Genomic DNA, 22,567 nt, shown 5'->3' on the forward strand with positions numbered 1-22,567 from the left:
CGACTTTCCTCTCCTGGGTTCAAACTTTATATTCCTCGCCCACGGCTTTTCTATTTATCAATAATCACTCTTCTGCACCATTTCACCTACACAGAGGTACCCGCCAAGGCTGTCCTCTGTCCCCCCTTCTTTTCAATCTGGCTTTGGAACCACTATTACTCTCTATTAGACAAACAATAACTGTACAGGGATTTGTGATAGGGGACGAAATGTTCAAATTATCGGCATATGTGGATGACGTTCTCCTGTTTCTTACTAATCCTGAGATCTCTCTCCCTTCCCTATTTGCTCTTATTTCACATTATGCTCTCATCTCTGGTTACAAAATCAATTGGCATAAGACTGAGATGCTCCCTTTAAATTCCCAAGGTGCCTTGTTAAAGCTGGCTCAACTTCCTATACAAACCGTAAAGAGTGGCCTCAAATATTTGGGTATCCGATTCCAAACGGATCCTAATTTAACTGTTACTCACTGTGAGGAAACCACCATTCAACAACTTCGTGACGCATTGTTAGCCTGGTCCCCTTTGAATTTGACTTGGTGGGGGAGGCTAGATTCCATTAAAATGGTTCTTGCACCACGGATTATGTATATTCTTTCCATGGTTCCCATATCTTTTTCTAGTAATTTCTATAAACAGATTGATCAACTGCTTGCCAGATTTCTTTGGAAAGATAAACCCCCCCGCATAGCATTATCCAAATTGAAACAAGCTAATGTACATGGAGGTGTAAATTTTCCCGATTTTTATACCTATCATCAAGCCTACATATTACAACAGGGTTTTCATTATTTTAGTGATGACACACCTTCTTCTACTTCCCCTAGATGGCTTTCTATAGAGCGAGTGTTAATCTTTCCTGCTCCTATGAGATATTTTCCGGGAGTTCCATTATCATTATATGCTAAACTCAATCCTATAGTAAGGTCCCTACACAGAGCGATGATAGAATTTGACAAGATGCGATCCTCTAATTTGCCTCCTTGGTCTGGCTCAATATATGTTCCACTTTGGCATAATCCCAAAATAAAAATTGATAATCATACAATCAGCTGGCCATCATGGCAAAGATGTGGAGTGTGGTTCTTGGCATCAGTATTTCAGAATAATAAACTGCTTCCCTTTGATCACTTGCGAACCCAATTTGGATTACCCTCATCTCAATATTACGCTTGGTTACAGTTACAACATGTTTTTCAAGATATTTCTGCTTCGGTTCACCTGTCACAAGATGAACCCCATTTATTATCCTTTTACTCATTGAATGGGGAAAAGGGCCATCTTGCCTCAAAACTGTACAGACATATCAAGAGCCAGATGTCGCAGAAATCCACCACAGGGGTACAATCGTACTGGATGGCTACCCTTCATACACGTTTAACTCCCATCAAATGGCAATCCCTTTGGCAGAAATCGATACGAATATCGCTCTCCTCGAGCTTAACACAAACTTCTTATTTTATTATGCATAGAGCAGTGTGGACTCCATGGAAATTACACAGAGCTGGTTTAGCACAGTCCCACGCCTGTTGGTCATGTCATGAGGGCAATGGATCATTTTTTCATATGTTGTATTTTTGCCCCATAGTGCACAGGTTCTGGATGCAAGTCTGGTCTATCATATCAGATATATTACAACTCACGTGTCTCTTGACCTATTCTTTGGTCATATTGCGTAGTAATGACCCTACCATACAACTTAATATTGCTCACAGCAAATTGTTAGATTTTCTGCTATTAGTTGCAATACATAATGTTATGGCCAACTGGAAAAACAGTAAGTCCCTCTCTGAACATTTGTGGTGGAATTCCATATGCCTGTATATTAAATATGAAAAGGCTATGGCTCTCAAATTTCATAGGGTTGCATCATGGTATCGGGTGTGGAAGCCGGTTGATGACTATTTTACCTTATTAAACACGGTAGCTGGGTAGCTTTATTACACCTCATTTTCCTTTCGTCCATAGTTCACTACGTCCAATGTAGTTGGTTTCATCCTACTACTTTCTGCAACGGTGATATCTTTCTTTCTGTATTTCTCCTCTTTTCTTTCTTTCTTTTCTTCTTTCTGAATACGCTTACTTTATTATTCTACTATTCTCTAAGCTTTGTTTTATTATTTCTATAAAATGAGAGGTACTTTTGAGCCTTGTTCATCGTAATGGATACTATGACCATTTTGCTGTATAAGATTTATTTATATATGCTGTATAATGGATGTATGTGTTACCTCTTAATAAAAACAATATAAAAACAAAAAAAACAAAAAAAAGAAATTACCCCGATTTATCATGAAAAATCATAAATCGGGGGAGGGCGGGAAAACTGGCACACAAAAACAACCCCTAAACCCACCCCGAACCTTTAAAACAAATCCCCCACCCTCCCGAAACCCCCCAAAATGTTTTAAATTACCTGGTGGTCCAGTGGGGGGGTCCCGGCGCAATCTCCCGCTCTCGGGCCATCGGCGCCATTTTGGCTGCCACTAATATAAATGGCGCAGATGGCCCGATAAAAAAAAAACACCCTGACCCTTTAAAATTACCCCCTTAGCCTCCCCCACTCTCCCGACCCCCCCAAAAAGCTTTTTACACATACCTGGTGGTCCAGGGGGGGCCGCGGGAGCGATCTAATGTTCCCAGGTCATCAGCTGCGCTAAAAAAAATGGCGCCAATGGCCCTTTGCCCTTACCATGTGACAGGGCAAAGGTAATGCCGGCGTCATTTTGAATATATTATAAATATGGCCTGAGTGCATTAGATCGCTCCCGGACCCCCGCTGGACCCCCAGGGTCTTTTGGCCAGCTTGGGGGGGCCTCCTGACCCCCACAAGACTTGCCAAAAGTCCAGCGGGGGTCCGGGAGCGACCACCTGCACTCGGGCCGTATTGCCAGTATTCAAAATGGGGCTGGCACTACCTTTGCCCTCACTATGACACAGGGGCCATCGTGAGGGCAAAGGTAGCGCCGGGAACGGGAGATCGCTCCCGCGGCCCCCCCTGGACCACCAGGTATGTGTAAAAAGTTTTTTTTTGGGGGGGGTCGGGAGAGTGGGGGAGGCTAAGGGGGTAATTTTAAAGGGTCGGGGTGGGGTTTTTTTTTATCAGCACGGGCCTCACTAAAAAAAATTAGTGATGTGAATTGGAATCGGAACCGATTCCAATTCACATCTCTAACGATCAGATTTCCCCCCCCCTCCCCCAGCCGAAGCCGATCGTTAAAACGATCGGGCACACAATTCACATCCCTAATAAACTAACAGTGTCTCCTTTGGAAATCCAAGTGGGTTAAATCCTGCCACTAATGGAGGGAGAGAGGGAGGAAACAACAGATCCTTCCCCTGAATTAATCCTGCCATGGGAGGGGAGAGTGGAGTTCCCCACCAGAATATTGACTTCTTGAAGCAGGCAGGGTCCTCGTCAAAGATAAGTCCGTTCTCTGGGTGTCCTTTTGCCAGAAACATTCTACTTCCATTCAACATACTTCTCAGACTGTACTTCCATCCACATGGCATGTCACTCACAACTTGCTCTCAGTTAGAAAACTCGTGGACTGGTAGTGCTAATTGCATACATTGTGTGATTAGGACAGCTGGCCTGCAAATGTTGAAAAATAAATCATAGCCTTCACATTGGGAGGGACCATGGTATCAGGAGGAAGGTATTCAGATGACATAAGTGCCATTGGTTACTGACCCTTGATCTAGCATGATTTAGTAAGGTACCAGGATTTTTTCCCATAAAATGTGAAGCTTAGCAGTCAAGGAGATATCAAATGAAACTGAAGGAGGGATGTTAAGAAAAGAATATGAAAGAAATATTTTCACTGAGAAGATGGTGGACAGTGGACACCTGGAACAGACTTCTAGATGAGGTGATAGGAGTAAAAAACAGTGGCATACTTAGGAAAGACATACAAGGAGAAGAGATCAAGTAGGACTATGGATAAATACAAATAGGCTGACTTGTCTGCCACCATCTTCCTTGGATCTCATCTAAATATAAACTTGGTCAGAATGTTTTTGCTTGAATTGGGGAATCTATTTTATGGTCTGCAAACAAATCTGAAAATTTTAAATTGTGTTTAGCACAATTATAGGTACACTGTATTCAAACTGAGATTAAAAAAAATGTAATAGCTTAGCTTTATTTCAATGTGTCATTCTGATAAATTCCACAAAATCTGTATCCTAAGTCAAAAAAATAGTGAGAAAATTCTGACTAAGATTAGAATCAAGGATTATAAATTCAAGTAAACAAGTCTACAAAACTCATCCATTGCTTCAATTAATTGTTCTGTCCATAGCCAGGGGCAAAGGTTACAAAACTGCATAATAATCGGTTCATACATTTGTATAAAAAACTACAAATTATAATAATTTTACAAAAGAACAAGTAATTGGCCACATAATTTGGAAAATAGGGTCATTTACTATTTTTCCCTTAGACACCAAATGGGAAAAAAAGTCTTAATAAATTAGGCCCCAAGTGCCTGAAATTCAGTTTTAAAATGTCTAAACTTTTTTGCTACCATATATCAGAATTTCAATAAAGAATGAAACACTCACTTTCAATTTGCAGTATCAATCTGTGCTGTAGATGATAACCTTTTATTGGACTAACAACACATTTGGTTACTGCAGAACTTTTATGAAGTAATGAGCTCATTTTCAAAGGAATTATACCCATAACATTAGCATATCTGAGCTTAAGTAATTTGTATTTGCATACAGACCATTTTATAAGCAAAAGTATGTGTGTATTTTTGGTTTCACGTGCACAATTTTCTCAGAAAAAGGGGCATTGTAGAGATGGGCTAAAGCAAGACCAAGTGGTATGCACATAAGTTGCTGTTTTATAAAATGAATACAATAGGTAAGTTATCCACACAATTTTATACTTGCTAATTACCTAGCACAACTGATAACAGACGTCTGTTGTCTGCAATTTTTGGGTGGGAGGTCGGAGTGAATTGAGGGGGGGGGGGTCAGGGTGAAGTGCTAGTGTAAGCAATAAGAGTAACGGGGGGGGGTGTGTGTGTGGAAGATGCCTCCTTCCCCTCCGCTTCCCTCTCTGGGGGATACTGCTGTGCTACAAAAATTTACCACTCATTACCTTATTTGCGATCTGAAAAGACACTTGTTTGTCTCAGAATCATTGCTTAATTTTCAGATATTTCTAATGTACCAATTAGAAACATCTCTAGAGTCCTTGATGCAGCACAGGCTTGGCTTATACTTATTAAAGCTTTGCATCTTTAGTGAAGTTAGGGGCCGATGCAATGCAGTAGGGATGTGAATTATTTTTCTGACGGATGAAAATATTGTACGACATTTTCAAATCCGTCGAGGGGGTCCCCGAAAGTGATAGGAAAACCCCATGAAATTTGTGTGTGGTTTTCTTATCTTTTTGTGGGGGAGGGAACAAAGAGCACACAGAAAAAACCCCCAAACCCACCCTGACTCTTTCAATCTAATTATTTAGAATCTCCACCCCTCCCGACCCCCCAAAAACTTTCCTAAAGTACATGGTGGTCCAGCGGGGGTCCCAGGAGTGATCTCCCGCTCTCGGGCCATTGGCTGCCACTAATCAAAATGGCACCAATGGCACTTTGCCCGTACCATGTGACAGGGGCTATCGGTTCCATTGGCCAGTCCCTATCACATGGTAGGAGCAATGGATGGCCCGCGCCATTTCCCGCGGTTCTACGAACCCGATACCGGAAAAGATTCCGGAACAGATTCACATCTCTACAATACAGTGCACTCAGCTGAGCGCACTGTATAACCCGCTGTCGGATGCGGGTTAAATAGGCGCTAATCCACCCCAATGCAATAGGGGGATTAGCGCCTATATAATGTGCGTCAGACGCGGAGTGAATCAGTTAGCGCTCATCACATGCAAATGCATGTGAATAAGGCAATTACTCATTCACTTCAAATGCAAAAAAATAAATGTGCGTCTCAGACGCACATTTATCGCTCAGCTAGTAACGCCTGCCTGGAGCAGGCGTTACTAGCTGAGTGCACTAAAAAAAAGTACAGAAAAGCAGAAAAAGCTGCTTTTCTGTACTTTTTTAAAAGTATAAAAAAAAAAAAAAACCCTCTGCCGGCCAATTTGAAGACCGACACCAATATGCTCGGTGTTGGTTTTCATAACCGGCAGACCGCCAGTAACCGCGAGGTCGTGTTAGCAAGGAGGCGCTAAGGTTGCACAAGCTACTATAGCTCCTCCTTGCTAGCTCAACTCCCTAATTTGGTATTGCATGGCGCCCCCCTTGAGGGCACCATGCATGCGTTAAGAAAGTGAGCGCTGGAAAGTCAGTGCCCGCTTTCAGCGAATAATATTGCATCAGCCCCTTAATCATGTCAGAGACTTTGAATTGCTTTAGTTATACAGAGCTAGCTAACTACACCCATAACTTTGGGAGATTACCTTCAGTTTTACCCTGGAGCAGTCTCTGTAATTGGAGGTATCAGAGATGGTCTCTGCTAGAGGGAGCATGCGTTCTTGGTCCCTGTTGCTTGTGGAACTAAGGGTCTTTTCTGAGCCCTAGAGAAGAAAAAATAGGTTTGACATATACAGCAAGCTTTCTTACGTTCAGCCTTCCCGGACACCACAGCTCATTGGCCTTGACACAGGGAGGGGCAGAAGTGATGGTACGGGCATCACCTTCAGTTGTTAATGGTTCTTCTTTAACTGGCCACCTCCATGGGCCCTATCCCTGGCTACTTTTAACAGGCAAAGCATGAATATATAAGAGCTCTTGCATTGTCAAGCAGAGAAATGGATGGGGTCATTTCTTCATTTCAGACTGCTGCCCCCCCCCCTTTCCCCTAAAATTGGGGGTCACTGCTCCTGCCACATGGCAACTACAGACTAAGTTCTGATCTCAGTCCTGTAACCTCCTGACCAACAAGCAGCCCTGCTATGTTAGCAAATTTCTGTGAGCCAACCTTTCTAATTATCTCATCCTATGGATCGCTGGTTTTTCATCTCCAGGCAGATTTTGGCTTTTTTTCAATGTGGAACTTGTCCCATATACCTGTGCAACTTAGCTGTTGTTTCTGGAGAGAAGCTCTATCCCTTAAGTTAAACAGGCAGATCAGATAAATTGGACATGTATTATTATTCGGGTCAAAAGTTCCTCTTTTGGTTTCTGCTGAAATATACATGTTGGTGTCCATCATATGAAGTTGGTATCCCTCTTGTGGGGTCAGTATTATATTTATGTTGCAGAGTTGGACTCTTGGCCCGAGGTGGAGTTGGTGCTACCTGTGAGGAAACCCCCCACGGGTCCCCACCATCGGGAGGCGGAGCCAAACGGGAAGCAGAGGCCGGTTGGAGCTTCGCCAATACCAGCCCTCATTACCCACAGGTTGAACCCTTGAGTACTGGGACCAGCTGGCCTTAGGTGGGCCTCCATGTGGTTGATCCTGGAGAGATTGTCCAAGGTAGGGTGCCAAGAAGCAGCGGAGACTCAGGGTCCAAAGGAGCAAGGTTGAAGACAAGGCCTGGTTACAGAAGCCTGGACAGACAGAAGCAGGCAAGCAGTTAGGAACAAGTTAAGTTCAGACTTGCAAGTAGGCAAAAGCCTAAGAAAGGCCAAGTCCAAGACAGCTGGAGGCAAGGTCAGGTACAAGCTGGAGTTAGGGCAGGCAACTGGAGACAAGGTCAGGTTCAAGCTGAAGTCAGGGCAAGTGGCTGGAGACAAGGTCAGCAACAAATGGGAGTCAAAGCCAAGTAATCCGTCCAAAGCATGGTCAGGAACATGCAAGGGTCAAAGCCAAGGAATCTCTCCAAAGGGTAGTCAGGAACCAGGAAGCTGGAACTGGAACACAAGGACAGGAACAGGAACACAAAGACTGGAACTAGGCCAGACACAGGAACAGTAACACGAATCATCAGCAATTAAGCACACGACAGGAAGCGTGGAGACCTGTTGCCAAAGCAAAGACCGAATGGTGAGCCTGCCTTAAATAGTAAGGCCTAGAGACGTCATCATCCAGCGCTGCGGGAAGGTTTCCTGCTGCAGCCCCTTTAAAGTCAGTGAAGGTGCGCGAGCGCGCGCTTAAGGCAGAAAGACTGGAACTATGTGATGGCGGAGTCTCCCCTCGATGCATGTGGGGAGACCCTACTGGGATTGAAGGAGGCCAGGAGCTGCCAGAGGAGCCTGGGAGTGTAACAGGAGCACAAGCATGAAGGCAGCTGCCTACCGCTGCCAAGGAGGAAGGGCCAGGTACGGAACCCAAGATTCGGGGTTGAGTAGAGCCGGCCGCGGGCCAGCCGCAGCTGGGAAACGCAACAATTTGGTTGGATACAGTGGTAAAACGTCTGGTATCTCCCTACAGTAGGAGGGTGTCTGTAAACTGGAGATGTACTGAGTGGACTGGTGGAGGTATCTGCAAACTGGTGAGTTCAGGTATGCACACATTTTTAAATATATCTGCTTCCTCATGTAAATCTGGGTTTTTCACATACAAAAATATAAAATAATATACGTATATGTTTATAAAATATAATATAAGGTATGTGCTTTCAATGCATTGCAAATATTGATGCGTACTGAAACATACACACATATGTGGGGGTGGATATATTCGCAGATGATAAAATACTATAGTAGATTTCTGAGCACCCTAATATATATTAGGCTGCACAGAGAACCTTGAAAGTTGTCCATTAATCTGGCAACTGCACTACTTCATTCTACTATGAAATTTAGTGTCTATTTAGGAAATACTATAAAACTGTTTAAGCTACTTAGTGAAACAAAGAAATGTTATCTGGTATAATTCTCATGAAGGGATTAACATTCTTAATACTGGATATATTACCTATTCCTAAGCTTTTACAGGAGTCCATTTTTTTTATCTCAACAGAGACTGGCATGCTAAATGATTGTGACTTGATTTTCATCGGTATTCTGAAAAGGTTGCTTGATAAAATTATAACACCAGTTCCTCTTCTCAGGAAATTTGAATTCATTGCTTTAATGAGATTAATAAACAAATGTATAGACATGAACACAAAACTTTCAACATTTAGTTCCAAGTGAAGTGGAAAAATGGTGGTACTCTCCCTTTCTGGCTCTCCATTCTATTTCATTCTTCTTCCTCACCTGTCCAGCAGTCCACCTACATTTTGATTAATCATTCATTTTCTTTTATTCTCTCTCTGTCCCCTGTTTAATACTCCTCTAACATGTCTATTTTTTCTTTTTTTTCTCTGTCTTATATCTTTGCTTCTTCCCTTCAGCTTCCTCTTCTTTTTCTGTTGGGCCAGACTGGTATCGGAAAAGTACTAATATGACACATTGACATGTGTCATCCTAGTCTAAGATTCAAAAAGCACTACCATGCATCTGGATCATGGTTATAATCTGAATAAATGTACCCCAAATGCACACAACTGGAATAGTAAAACATTATTATTATCCGAGATTTTATTATTACTACTAGTGTAACATTTTTATAGTGCTACATGACATATGCAGCACTATACAAACACACAAAAAATTACAGTTCCTGCTCAATAGAATTTACAAGATATACCTACAGGACAAGAGACTTGGAATATGTCATAAAGCAAGACAATTGTTAAAAAGAAAAGAAAGTTATATAACAAGACTAAAAGCAGACAATCAGGTATAAGATTTTGCCTCCAGTTCTTCAATTTAAAGCAGGCACACTACAAAATGATCAATTTTCTCTTCAAACAGACCTATTTGTATTTGTAAGCAATAGAAAGCATCCTTAGCCACCAAAATTTCTATTTTATTGAAGAGTTGGGACAATCCATAGAAACAAATGCTTCCAATAAAGAAAGCATCAGTGACTCACCCCCACAGTCTCTGTTACTGGTGGTGTAGCTTCCAGGCTTTGTGCGGACCTAAAGCCGTATAGTGGGACACTGCTGGGAACTAGGTGCAGCTGGACTCAGAATCCACTGCTTCCCATATCAGCTTCTGTATGTATCCACCCCATGACCTGCCTACCTTGTTCTGAGTAGGTGGCCTGATTGGCCTTGAGATGGACAGGCACACAATAAGGTGAGGGGAGCAGAGAGAAGGTTAAAGGAAAAGACCTGGAAAGTATTCCGATCTCTATCTTCTGCCTTTCTTGCTACAGAAAATGTGAGTTGTCCACCATCCTTCCTTAACCATATCATTAGCTCACTTATGATCAAGTCATGCTCCGGAGAAAAGGTGAGGCAGGAACAGTGGATATATTTTGCTTATGATTCTTTCAAGGATAGCAGATTTTAATTGTACTAGTGATCTGTTATTGGATTGTACTTATGTGATTGATTATTTGGCCAAAATACAGCAAGCCCAGTATTCAAAAAGGCACATAGCCGGTTATCGTTAGCAAGCTAAGACAGGGGCAGAGAATGGGCAGATCGAAGACAGGGGCAGAGAATGGGTAGATCGAAGAGGAGTCGATTTGGCCAGATAACCAGCTAAATCTATATTTAGAATTAGCTGGCTCATTTATTCGGCCAAGTCTGATCAGGCCAAAGGACTATCCTAAAGTTAGCCAGTTATACATATACAGCATTTGTCAAAAGTTGTCTAACCAGCTAACTAGCAGAGCCACATGGCAGCTAAATATGGACTTCAGCAAATTTTTTTATTATTTATTTTCCTGGGATTTATTTCTTGTTACAGTTCAGGACTATTCAATCCTGATGGGGAAATATGGGGAGAGAAAAATGTTGAGGAAGGCATCCCTAAATGGGGGAGCTATAAAAGTCCACAGGTAAAAAGTGGGAGCACTGAGAGGAGAGGATCACCTTGCTGGTGGCTGAAAGGAATCAGTAAGTTTTTGCTTGGACATTGTCTTTTTCAAAAGTATTGGGGCAAAGTTAACTATTTGGGAATATTATTTAGTGTGTTTGTGTGTTTGTGCTTTTAATAGTCAGTAAGGCAGCGAATAAACAAATTAGACTGTTTGCATTTTAAAATGATCAGTCAGTAAGGCAGCTAGTAAGCAGTATTGTGTTTATTTTTTTTTTTAAACGTCTGTAAGGCAACTAGTAAGCAGAACTGAGTTTGTATTTAAAAAAAAAAAGTAGCCAGAAGCTAGAAATAAGCTAGGAGCAGTGTATATCTAAGTAAAAAGGTTAAAAATTTCAGTTCAGTTACTCACCTAGGAAAGGTGTTGAGGTAGTGTGATTTGGTTTGATTAGGTACCAACATTTGATAATCAAGAGCAGTGAGTCACTCTGGCTGACTAACTGAAGTTAGACTGTTTGGATTTCCCAACACTCCCACCCCTACTCATACTTTAATTTATAGGCAGGTGACACTTTCACAAGAAAAAACAAAAAAACAACCAAAACTTTATTGAGAGTTAGATCAGTCCCTTGTAGGCCACTACCAGACATATTGGGCTAGATTTTAAAAGCCCTGCATGCATAAATCCTGCCGGATTTGCAGGCGCAGGGCACTAGCGCGCTGGCATGCCTATTTTGCATAGGCCACCAGCGTGCGCAAAGCCCCGGGACGTGCATAAGTAACAGGACTTCATAAAAGGGGCGGGAGGGGGCGTGTCAGCAAGCCGGGGTCGTATCCGGGGGCATGTCCGGGGGTCAGGGGGCGGTCTGGGGCGGGTCCGGGGGCATGGTGATGGTTCGGGGGCGGGCCGGGAGAGCGGTCCCGAGTCCCCCGGCACTGCGGCCTGTGCCTGGGGATGCCGAGGCGGCGCTCACAAGTTACGCCTGCTTCAAGCAGGAGTAATTTGCACAACAAAAGGTAGGGTGGGATTTAGGTAGGGCTGGGGGGTAGGGTAAATAGGGGAAGGGAGGTGAAGGTGGGGGGTCGAGGAAGGAAAGTTCCCTCCGAGGCCGCTCCGATTTTGGAGCGGCCTCGGAGGGAACAGAGGCAGGCTGCGCGGCTCGGCACGCGCAGGCTGACAATTTTGAGCAGCCTTGCACGCGCCGACCCCAGATTTTAAAAGATACGCGTGGCTATGCGCGAATCTTATAAAATCCGGCGTACTTTTTTTAAGATCTACCTCATAGTGAATTCACTAATACATTTAAAGGACGTTAATTAGACACATTCCTACTCCCATAGCAACCTAAAACTTAACTAGGAACTGAACAAAATTGAGATGAAGGCAGCAGCCAAGCAACAAAAGGGGGGCTTCCCAGTCTTTTGCATCGAGTGTCACATGTATGATTTTTTACCAGCCGGTGAGAAGTTTTGCAAGTGCATGCAATGTAAAGAGCTCCTGGCTCTCAGAGAACGAGTCCGATCTCTGGACGCTAGAGTGGCAGACCTGGAAGAGCGGAGGCAGACAGAGAGGTATATAGATGAGACCTTCAGGGACATAGTAGCCAAGTCCCAACTTTAGACTGGCAGCCCTGGTGCTGCCTTGGAGGAAGAAGGTCTCATGATTGGAGAGCATCAACTGGGTGCAGCAGGAAAGGATTCTGTAGCAAGGACCTGCTCTCCAGGAGATGCATTGTCCTTTCGCACCGAGGATATCTCCCCAAGGCCTACTGCCCAGGAGGGAAGGGTTAGGTTGGCCGGCATAGTTGGTGATTCGATTATTAGGAATGTAGACAGCTGGGTGGCTGATGGGCGTGAGGATCACCTGGTAGCATGCCTACCTGGTGCGAAGGTGGCAGACCTCACGCGTCACCTAGATAGGATTTTAGACAGTGCTTAGGAGGAGCCAGCTGTTGTGGTACATGTGGGCACCAACGACATAGGAAAATGTGGGAGGAAGGTTCTGGAAGGAAAATTTAGGCTCTTAGGTAGAAAGCTTAAATCCAGAACCTCCAGGGTAGCATTCTCTGAAATGCTCCCTGTTCCATGCGCAGGTCACCAGAGGCAGGCAGAGCTCCGGAGTCTCAATGCGTGGATGAGATGATGGAGCAAGGAAGAGGGATTCAGTTTTGTTAGGAACTGGGGAACCTTTTGGGGAAGGGGGAGTCTCTTCCGAAGTGATGGGCTCCACCTTAACCAGGGTGGAACCAGACTGCCAGCGCTAACCTTTAAAAAGGAGATAGAGCAGCTTTTAAACTAGAATAAAGGGGAAAGCTGACAGTCGCTCAGCAGCGCATGGTTCGGAGAGAAGTATCTTCAAAGGATAATAATGATGGATTAGAATTAGGACATCCCAACAGTGAGGTTCCAATAATAAGAAATGTAGTCCAAGTGCAGGTAACTAAAAACTCACCTGAGCTAAAAAAAATTCTAACTTATCCCTATCAATTAAAAAGCAGAATGAAAATACAAACAAAAAACAATCTTTGAAATGTTTGTTTGCTAATGCCAGAAGTCTAAGAAGTAAGATGGGAGAATTAGAATGTATAGCAGTGAATGATGACATAGAGTTAATTGGCATCTCAGAGACATGGTGGAAGGAGGACAACCAATGGGACAGTGCTATACCGGGGTACAAATTATATCACAATGACAGAGAGAAGCACCCGGGAGGCGGTGTGGTGCTTTATGTCTGGGATGGCATAGAGTCCAACAGGATAAACATCCTGCATGAGACTAAATGCAAAATTGAATCTTTATGGGTAGAAATCCCTTGTGTGTCGGGGAAGACTATAGTGATAGGAGTATACTACCGTCCACCTGGTCAAGATGGTGAGAAGGACAGTAAAATGCTTAGAGAAATTAGGGAAGCTAACCAAATTGGTAGTGCACTAATAATGGGAGACTTCAATTACCCCAATATTGACTGGGTAAATGTATCATCAGGACACGCTAGAGAGATAACGTTCCTGGATGGAATAAATAATAGCTTTATGCAGCAATTGGTTTAGGAACTGATGAGAGAGGGAGCAATTTTAGATCTAATTCTCAGTGGAGCACAGGATTTGGTGAGAGAGGTAACGGTGGTGGGGCCGCTTGGCAATAGTGATCATAATATGATCAAATTTGAATTAATAACTGGAAGGGGGGACAGTATGGAAATCCATGGCTCTCATGCTAAACTTTCAAAAGGGAAACTTTGATAAAATGAGAAAAATAGTTAGAAAAAAAACTGCAGCTACAAAAGTAAAAAGTGTGCAAGAGGCGTGGTCATTGTTAAAAATACCATTCTAGAAACACAGTCCAGATGTGTTCCACACATTAAGAAAGGTGGAAAGAAAGCAAAATGATTAGCGGCATGGTTAAAAGGGGAGGTGAAAGAAGCTATTTTAGCCAAAAGTTCTTCATTCAAAAATTGGAATAAGGATGCAACAGAAGAAAATAGGATAAAGCATAAACTTTGGCAAGTTAAATGTAAGACATTGATAAGAGAGGCTAAGAGAGAATTTGAAAAGAAGCTGGCCGTAGAGGCAAAAACTCACAGTAAAAACTTTTTAAAATATATCCGAAGCAGAAAGCCTGTGAGGGAGTCAGTTGCACCCTTAGATGATTGAGGGGTTAAAGGGGCACTTAGAGAAGATAAGGCCATCATGGAAAGATTAAATGATTTCTTTGTTTTGGTGTTTACTGAAGAGGATGTTGGGGAGGTACCCATACTGGAGAAGGTCTTCTTAGTGTTTGGGTAATTGCCAGGTTCTTGTGGCCTGGTTTTGGCCTCTGTTGGAAACAGGATGCTAGGCTTGATGGACCCTTGGTCTGACCCAGCATGGCAATTTCTTATGTTCTTATGTTCTTAAGGTTTTCATGGGTAATGATTCAGATGGACTGAATCAAATCGCGGTGAACCTAGAAGATGTGGTAGAACTGATTGACAAACTGAAGAGTAGTAAATCACCTGGACCAGATGGTATACACCTCCAGGGTTCTAAAGGAACTAAAAAATGAAATTTCAGACCTATTAGTAAAAATTTGTAACCTATCATTAAAATCATCCATTGTACCTGAAGACTGGAGGATAGTTAATGTAACCCCAATATTTAAAAAGGGCTACAGGGGAGATCCTGGAAACTACAGACCAGTTAGCCTTACTTCAGTGCCAGGAAACAGTGTGGAAAGTGTTCTAAACATCAAAATCAGAGAACATATAGAAAGACAAGGTTTAATGGAACAAAGTCAGCATGGTTTTACCCAAGTTTTGTCTTGCCTCACAAATCTGCTTCACTTTTTTGAAGGAGTTAATAAACATGTGGATAAAGGTGAACCTGTAGATGCAGTATAGTTGGATTTTCAGAAGGCGTTTTGACAAAGTTCCTCATGAGAGGCTTCTAGGAAAAGTAAAACGTCATGGGATAGGTGGCGATGTCCTTTCGTGGATTGCAAACTGGCTAAAAGACAGGAAACAGAGAGTAGGATTAAATGGGCAATTTTCTCAGTGGAAGGTAGTGGACAGTGGAGTGCCTCAGGGATCTGTATTGGGACCCTTACTGTTCAATATATTTATAAATGATCTGGAAAGAAATATGACGAGTGAGATAATCAAATTTGCAGATGACACAAAATTGTTCAGAGTAGTTAAATCACAAGCAGATTGTGATAAATTGCAGGAAGATCTTGTGAGACTGGAAAATTGGGCATCAAAATGGCAGATGAAATTTAATGTGGATAAGTGCAAGGTGATGCATATAGGGAAAAATAATCCATGCTATAGTTACACAATGTTAAGTTCTATATTAGGTGCTACAACCCAAGAAAGAGATCTAGGCATCATAGTGGATAACACATTGAAATCGTCAGTTCAGTGTGTTGCAGCAGTCAAAAAAGCAAACAGAATGTTGGGAATTATTAGAACGGGAATGGTGAATAAAACGGAAAATGTCATAATGCCTCTGTATCGCTCCATAGTGAGACCACACCTTGAATACTGTGTACAATTCTGGGCGCTGCATCTCAAAAAAGATATAATTGCGATGGAGAAGGTACAGAGAAGGGCTACCAAAATGATAAGGGGAATGGAACAGCTCCCCTATGAGGAAAGACTAAAGCGGTTAGGACTTTTCAGCTTGGAGAAGAGACAGCTGAGGGGGGATATGATAGAGGTGTTTAAAATCATGAGAGGTCTAGAAAGGGTAGATGTGAATCAGTTATTTACTCTTTCAGATTATAGAAAGACTAGGGGACACTCCATGAAGTTAGCATGTGGCACATTTAAAACTAATCGGAGAAAGTTCTTTTTTACTCAACGCACAATTAAACTCTGGAATTTGCTGCCAGAGGATGTGGTTAGTGCAGTTAGTGTAGCTGTGTTTAAAAAAGGATTGGATAAGTTCTTGGAGGAGAATTCCATTACCTGCTATTAATTAAGTTGACTTAGAAAATAGCCACTGCTATTACTAGCAACGGTAACATGGAATCCACTTAATTTTTGGGTACTTGCCAGGTTCTTATGGCCTGGATTGGCCACTGCTGGAAACAGGATGCTGGGCTTGATGGACCCTTTTTCTGACCCAGTATGGCATGTTCTTATGTTCTTATCCTCCTATGAGGGCAATATCCAAACTGATGACAGAAATGGAAGGCTGGGCTTCGCTCCAGTTTTCAAAAGGGAAAAAATTCCCTTTGAAAGCTGCCTAAGAATAAAGTTCCCACACAAAGCTGCACCTTTTATTTTGGGGGGGAGGGGTACTTTTTCTAGGTAAAAGCACGTTTATATTTGTGAGCTCCTGACTGACTCTGCCTATGGGAACTCTTCCTTTCAACACATAAAGGTAGATTTTGTAACATGCGCACGGGCGTTCATGTGACACGGTTCCCGGCATGCACACATGAACGCGGGTATTTTATAACATGCGAACATCGCCGCACGCATGTTATAAAATGCAATTTACGTGCGCAGAAGTGCGCCCAATTTAAATATTGGCGTTTGCATGTGCAGGCAGGTGTCGTCTAAGTCGCATGGGGGGATTTTTTAAAATACACGTTGCGACACGATCAGCCGTTTCCCAGTTCCCTACTCTGCCTCCCTTCCCTTTCCCTCACCTCCCTCACCTCCCTGACCCCTAAAACCCCTTCCCCTACCTTTTTATCTTTATTTCAGAACTTACGTCTTCTGAATAGATGAAGTAAGTTCCCTGCGCCGGCCGACTGCTGGCACATGCTTCCCTGGGTTCCGCCCTGCCCCCTGGCCCACCTCATTTTCCTCTGCCGGCACTTCTGCACATACCAGCAGATACGTGCGTGGCTGGGCTATTTCTAAAATGCGCTCAGCACACGCATGCTTGTGCGCACGGCCTTTTGAAAATTTGGCCATAAATGTATAATTTTATCTGCACATAGGCTGGGCAATATTCAGAAAGCTCATTTATGCTGCTAAAGCACTGTTTTACCAATAGAATTCAGTTTGAAAACTGTTCACAGTGTAGAAGCTTTTGAAAGTGCTATCCAGCCTTAAACTAATGAACAATGTATGATAATCATTTAAGTGTGTGTGATTAAATAGTGAGTTAAAGCCTGGGAAATGCAAGAGATCAATGCTGAAAAATGAAACCTGCGCTTTCAATGAAAATAAACATTTGATGAGGTGGTATTTAAAGAAGTATTCCCTGTCCTTGTCTTCATTCATTCTTCTCAATGAATATGGATTAGCAATCATCTGCAGCCATTCTCGAAGTTAAGATATATCAGGAATAAATTCCCTGAGTATTTTGTGATGCTACTCTTTATTGATCAGCTCACTTGAACAGACCTCTTCCAAAACTGCCACCTGTTTAATAGATGAGAGTAGCTTGTTTCACTCGTATTTTATCTTATTTTTATTGAATTGTGTTTCTGTGCTCTGCTGTTTCTAGGAAACAATTAGTACTTGAGTGCTTCCTGAAGTTTAGTCATGAAATTCAATGGGCTTCAGTTACTAAGATTTGGAGATGTTTTTTAGCCATTCTGTGTCTATGGGGAACATTTTTATAAACCAGGCCACAAATATTTTCCTTCGCTCTTCTCTGGTATATAATACCTGTTTTAGTTAAATGTTTTATGTAATACACTGACTGACCTAACTTTAGGGTTGCCACCTCACCCAGATCAGCCTCAAAGAGGCTGATCCAGTCCAGGGTTTGCTCCATTAAATGCATGACAATGCAGACCTTATAGCAATCAGATCCTATACCTGCATGTGTGAAATGGGTTAAGACTAGGACTGGCGCAGCCTTTTTGGGTTGACCAGGATGAGGTGTCAACCCTACCTATCTTTGTATCAGAAATTCAATTTATATCAAATCTTGATTATAACAAGCTGAAATCATCTTCCAATGTACACTTTTCTGCACTTGTTACAGCAGTCATATTATGTTACTTTCTCAAGATTTGATAAATATTTATGAGAGGAATCTCTAGCCATCCCTAACTATTTGCATCCATCGAAAATGCCTAGGCATATTTATCTACTCTTAAGACACATATAGCCTTGAAGTCTATGTCTGTCAAAAGGGAGAGGTGTTTGTTATTACTGTGCAGAAGAATAGTAAACATTGGTCATCAAATACCACCAACTGGTTTTCATGATAGCCAATTTATGCAAATTAGGCTAGTTCTTGGATCAAATGAAGGCAAATATCTCTCATGAATATTCATTATTGAATGTTTGAAAATCAGGCCTGTTGCTTACAATCAAACAGGGTCATTCTTCAAATTGCGATAGGCCATAATGCACGCAATAAACAGCACATCACAAATTATGTATGCAAATTTCACATAAGTATTAAACTGGGCGGAATGTGGGCAGGATTAATATAAAATAGGGGTTGCTAGCTCTGTGTGTGATCCTTATTGCACAATTTCATGTTTTGTTTTTTTTTTGCGGGAAATAACTACACCTTTTTTCTTGGATGTACAGGCCGAAAATTAATTATCACAGTTGGTATTGAAGAGTACAGTATTATCAAAATGCGTATCGCACGTAATGAAAATGCAAAACATTAGGGATGTGCAGAGCAAAATTTTATGTTCATATTTCTTATGTCCGAAAGGGGGTCCCACTTGCGGCCAATATGGACATAAAAAAAATCTAATGAGTTGGGTATATGTACATATGTCGCCCATTAAAGTCAATGGGGGAAGGATTTCCAGCCTATTTTTGGCTGCAGAATTGTGGTTTTCTTATCAATTGGCCCAGGAGAGAGTTCCCTTTCCTTTGTGCAGGGAAGTACTCCCTGGAAAGGGTCCACCCCTAGAGTTGTGTGTACCCGGTGTTTACATTGGCGTCCAGTGAATATCGTTGGCGTCTTCAGCAGATGACAAAGGAATTGGAGGATCTCTCAGAAATAAGAATACGTGTGGGAACACAAGGTCTGGATGAACAGGCAGGCACAGCAATGGAGTTAAAACAGCAGTAGGAACACAAGGCCTGGATGAACAGGCACTTCCTTCGAGGACAGAGGTCAATCCCAGCTAGGGACACAAGGCCTGCATGAACAGGCACAGGAACTAGGTTAAAACACTGGTAGCTCGCCAGCATCTTTCTGATGCATGCTAGAATATTGGCAGCAGTATGGGCATGGTCCGTCAGGTGGGTGTGCAGTAAAGCCCACCTCCACCCTCATGCTTGTTCAGGGAAGGACTCCCTGGAATGGGTCTACCCCTAGAGTTGTGTGTACTCGGTGTTTACATTGGCGTCCAGTGAATATCGTTGGCGTCTAGTGAATTCCGTTGGCGTCTAGTGAATTCAGACTGTACTTACGCACTTCAGCTGATGACAAACGAATTGGAGCCTAGGATCTCTCACAAATAAGAATACGTGTGGGAACACAAGGCCTGGATGAACAGGTACATCATTCGAGGACAGAGGTCAATTCCAGCTAGGGACACAAGGCCTGCATGAACAGGCACAGCAACCAGGTTAAAACACTTGTGGGAACACAAGGCCTGGATGAACAGGCACAGCCACTGAGTTAAAACACCTGTGGGAACACAAGGCCTGGATGAACAGGCACCGCCACTGAGTTAAAACACCTGTGGGAACACAAGGCCCGGAAGAATGGGCACAGCAACTGAGTTAAAACACCTGTGGGAACACAAGGCCTGGATGAACACGGATACTCGGATAGTAATTATGTGTTTTTTTAATGTATTTATATTCTTATTCGAAAACGTTTCTAGCACGTCATACTTGATTACACTCAGGTACTGTAGGTATTTCCCTATCCCCAGAGGAACACAAGGCCTGGATGAACAGGCACCGCCACTGAGTTAAAACACCTGTGGGAACACAAGGCCTGGATGAACAGGCACCGCCACTGAGTTAAAACACCTGTGGGAACACAAGGCCCGGAAGAATGGGCACAGCAACTGAGTTAAAACACCTGTGGGAACACAAGGCCTGGATGAACACGGATACTCGGATAGTAATTATGTGTTTTTTTAATGTATTTATATTCTTATTCGAAAACGTTTCTAGCACGTCATACTTGATTACACTCAGGTACTGTAGGTATTTCCCTATCCCCAGAGGAACACAAGGCCTGGATGAACAGGCACCGCCACTGAGTTAAAACACCTGTGGGAACACAAGGCCTGGATGAACAGGCAGGCACAGCAATGGAGTTAAAACACCAGTAGGAACATGGATGAACACTGATACTCGGATAGTACAATTTTTTTTTTATGGATTTATATTCTTTTTTTAAAAAGTTTATAGCACTTCATTTATTTTTATATTTATTTGTCATTTTTATATACTGACATTCTTGTATTCAATGCAAATCATACTTGCTTACACTCAGTTACTGTATGTATTTCCCTATCCCCAGAGGAACACAAGGCCTGCAGGAACGGGCACAGCAACGGAGTTAAAACACTTGTGGGAACACAAGGCCGGGATGAAGAGGCGCAGCAGTCGAGCACAGAGGTCGATCCCAGCTAGGGACACAAGGCCTGGATGAAGAGGCACATCATTCGAGGACAGAGTTCAATCACAGCTAGGGGCACAAGCCGCGGAGGAAAAGACACTAACCAGGATCCTCCAAGCCCTCATTTTCTCCAAATTAGACTACTGCAACTCTACATTTCTTGGACTCCCTTCCTCATACACAAAACCACTCCAAATGGTTCAAAACGCAGCAGCCCGTCTACTAACAAGCACTAGGAAAAGAGACCACATTTCCCCAGTCCTAAAAGACCTCCACTGGTTACCAATTCAGTTCAGAGTCATTTACAAATCCATCACCTTGATATACAAAATCTTTCACCAACACACCATAATCGACCTACAAATTCCTCTCCGTTTATACAAATGCACAAGACCGACCAGGGAAACCTACAGAGGATGCCTCCTTGTTCCACCCTCCAAAACCACTTATCACAGCACCTTTAGAGATTGAGCCCTTTCCACAGCAGGTCCACCGTTATGGAACTCCATCCCCCCAGATCTCAGAAATGAACCTTGCCTCCTAACCTTTCGGAAAAGACTCAAGACATGGCTTTTCAGGCAAGCCTTCCCGAACTGCACCTAACACACACCATCAATAAATTCTCAGCTCAGAAGCTGTATATATTGGACGCCATATTTGTAATGTACTCTTGTATATTTTTATATTCTACACATGTATATAATTAACCTCCTCTATCCCTCTTTATTTCTTACACTCCCAGTTCATAGCCCCAGTTAATTGTAACTGCATCTCTTCACCACGTGTATTTATGTTATAGGTTGTTTTCTTTGCACCCCTGTTTTCTGTAAAGCGACATCATGTGAACGATTTCATGAATGCCGGTATAAAAAAACCTTAAATAAATAAAATAAATAAGTAAGTACCGCAAGGGAAAGTTGAAAACAACTTTGAAGAGGGAGTTCAAGAGGGCGTGAAATTGTAAAGAGGTAAATGGGTGGGGTCCGTGCAGTCCGCCCGCAGGATTCAACCCGGCGGGTTCGGTCGGACCGGGGTTTCGGCGGGTCCCCCACCCCCACCCCTTTCGCGGGGGGTGGGGGAGGGGCGGGGAACGCCTCCCGGACGGCCCCGGCCCCCGCAGGGCGCATTTCCTCCCGCGGCGGTGCGCCGCGACCGGCAACGGGTCGGCTGGGAAGGCCCAGGGGGGGCAGGTGGGCCGCTGCTCCGGCGGCGCGTGTTATAGCCCCCCCTCCCGGCGTTTCCTCCTTCCCCTTTGGCAACTGTTAACTTGTCTTAACCTCATTCACTACATCTATGCAGACGATGTTCAGATTCTTATTCCCATAACAGAATCTATTAACAAACTTGGCTATTCTTACAAGCCTTCCCTGATCCTTCAAACTTTCACTAGATAAGTACAGCTACTCAGCTTTGAATATGGAACTTCGCCCCTCCAATATTCTCCTCATTTAGCTACCCTACTTATGCACTTCAGAAAATGACAAAGGAATTGGAAGATCTCTCAGAAATAATAATACGTGTGGGAACACAAGGTCTGGATGAACAGGCAGGCACAGCAATGGACTTAAAACACCAGTAGGAACACTAGGCCTGGATGAAGAGGCACATCATTCTAGGACAGAGGTCAATCCCACCTATGGACACAAGCCGCGGAGGAAAAGAAACTAACCAGGATTCCCTCCGTAACGGCGAGTGAAGAGGGAAGAGCCCAGCGCCGAATCCCCGCTCGTCCGGCGGGCGCGGGAAATGTGGCGTACGGAAGATCGCCTCTCTGGCGCCGCTAGGGGGCCCAAGTCCTTCTCATCAAGCCTCAGCCCGCGGACGGTGTTAG

This window comes from Rhinatrema bivittatum, chromosome 7 (assembly GCF_901001135.1).
Source record: "Rhinatrema bivittatum chromosome 7, aRhiBiv1.1, whole genome shotgun sequence".
Lineage (NCBI taxonomy): Eukaryota > Metazoa > Chordata > Amphibia > Gymnophiona > Rhinatrematidae > Rhinatrema > Rhinatrema bivittatum.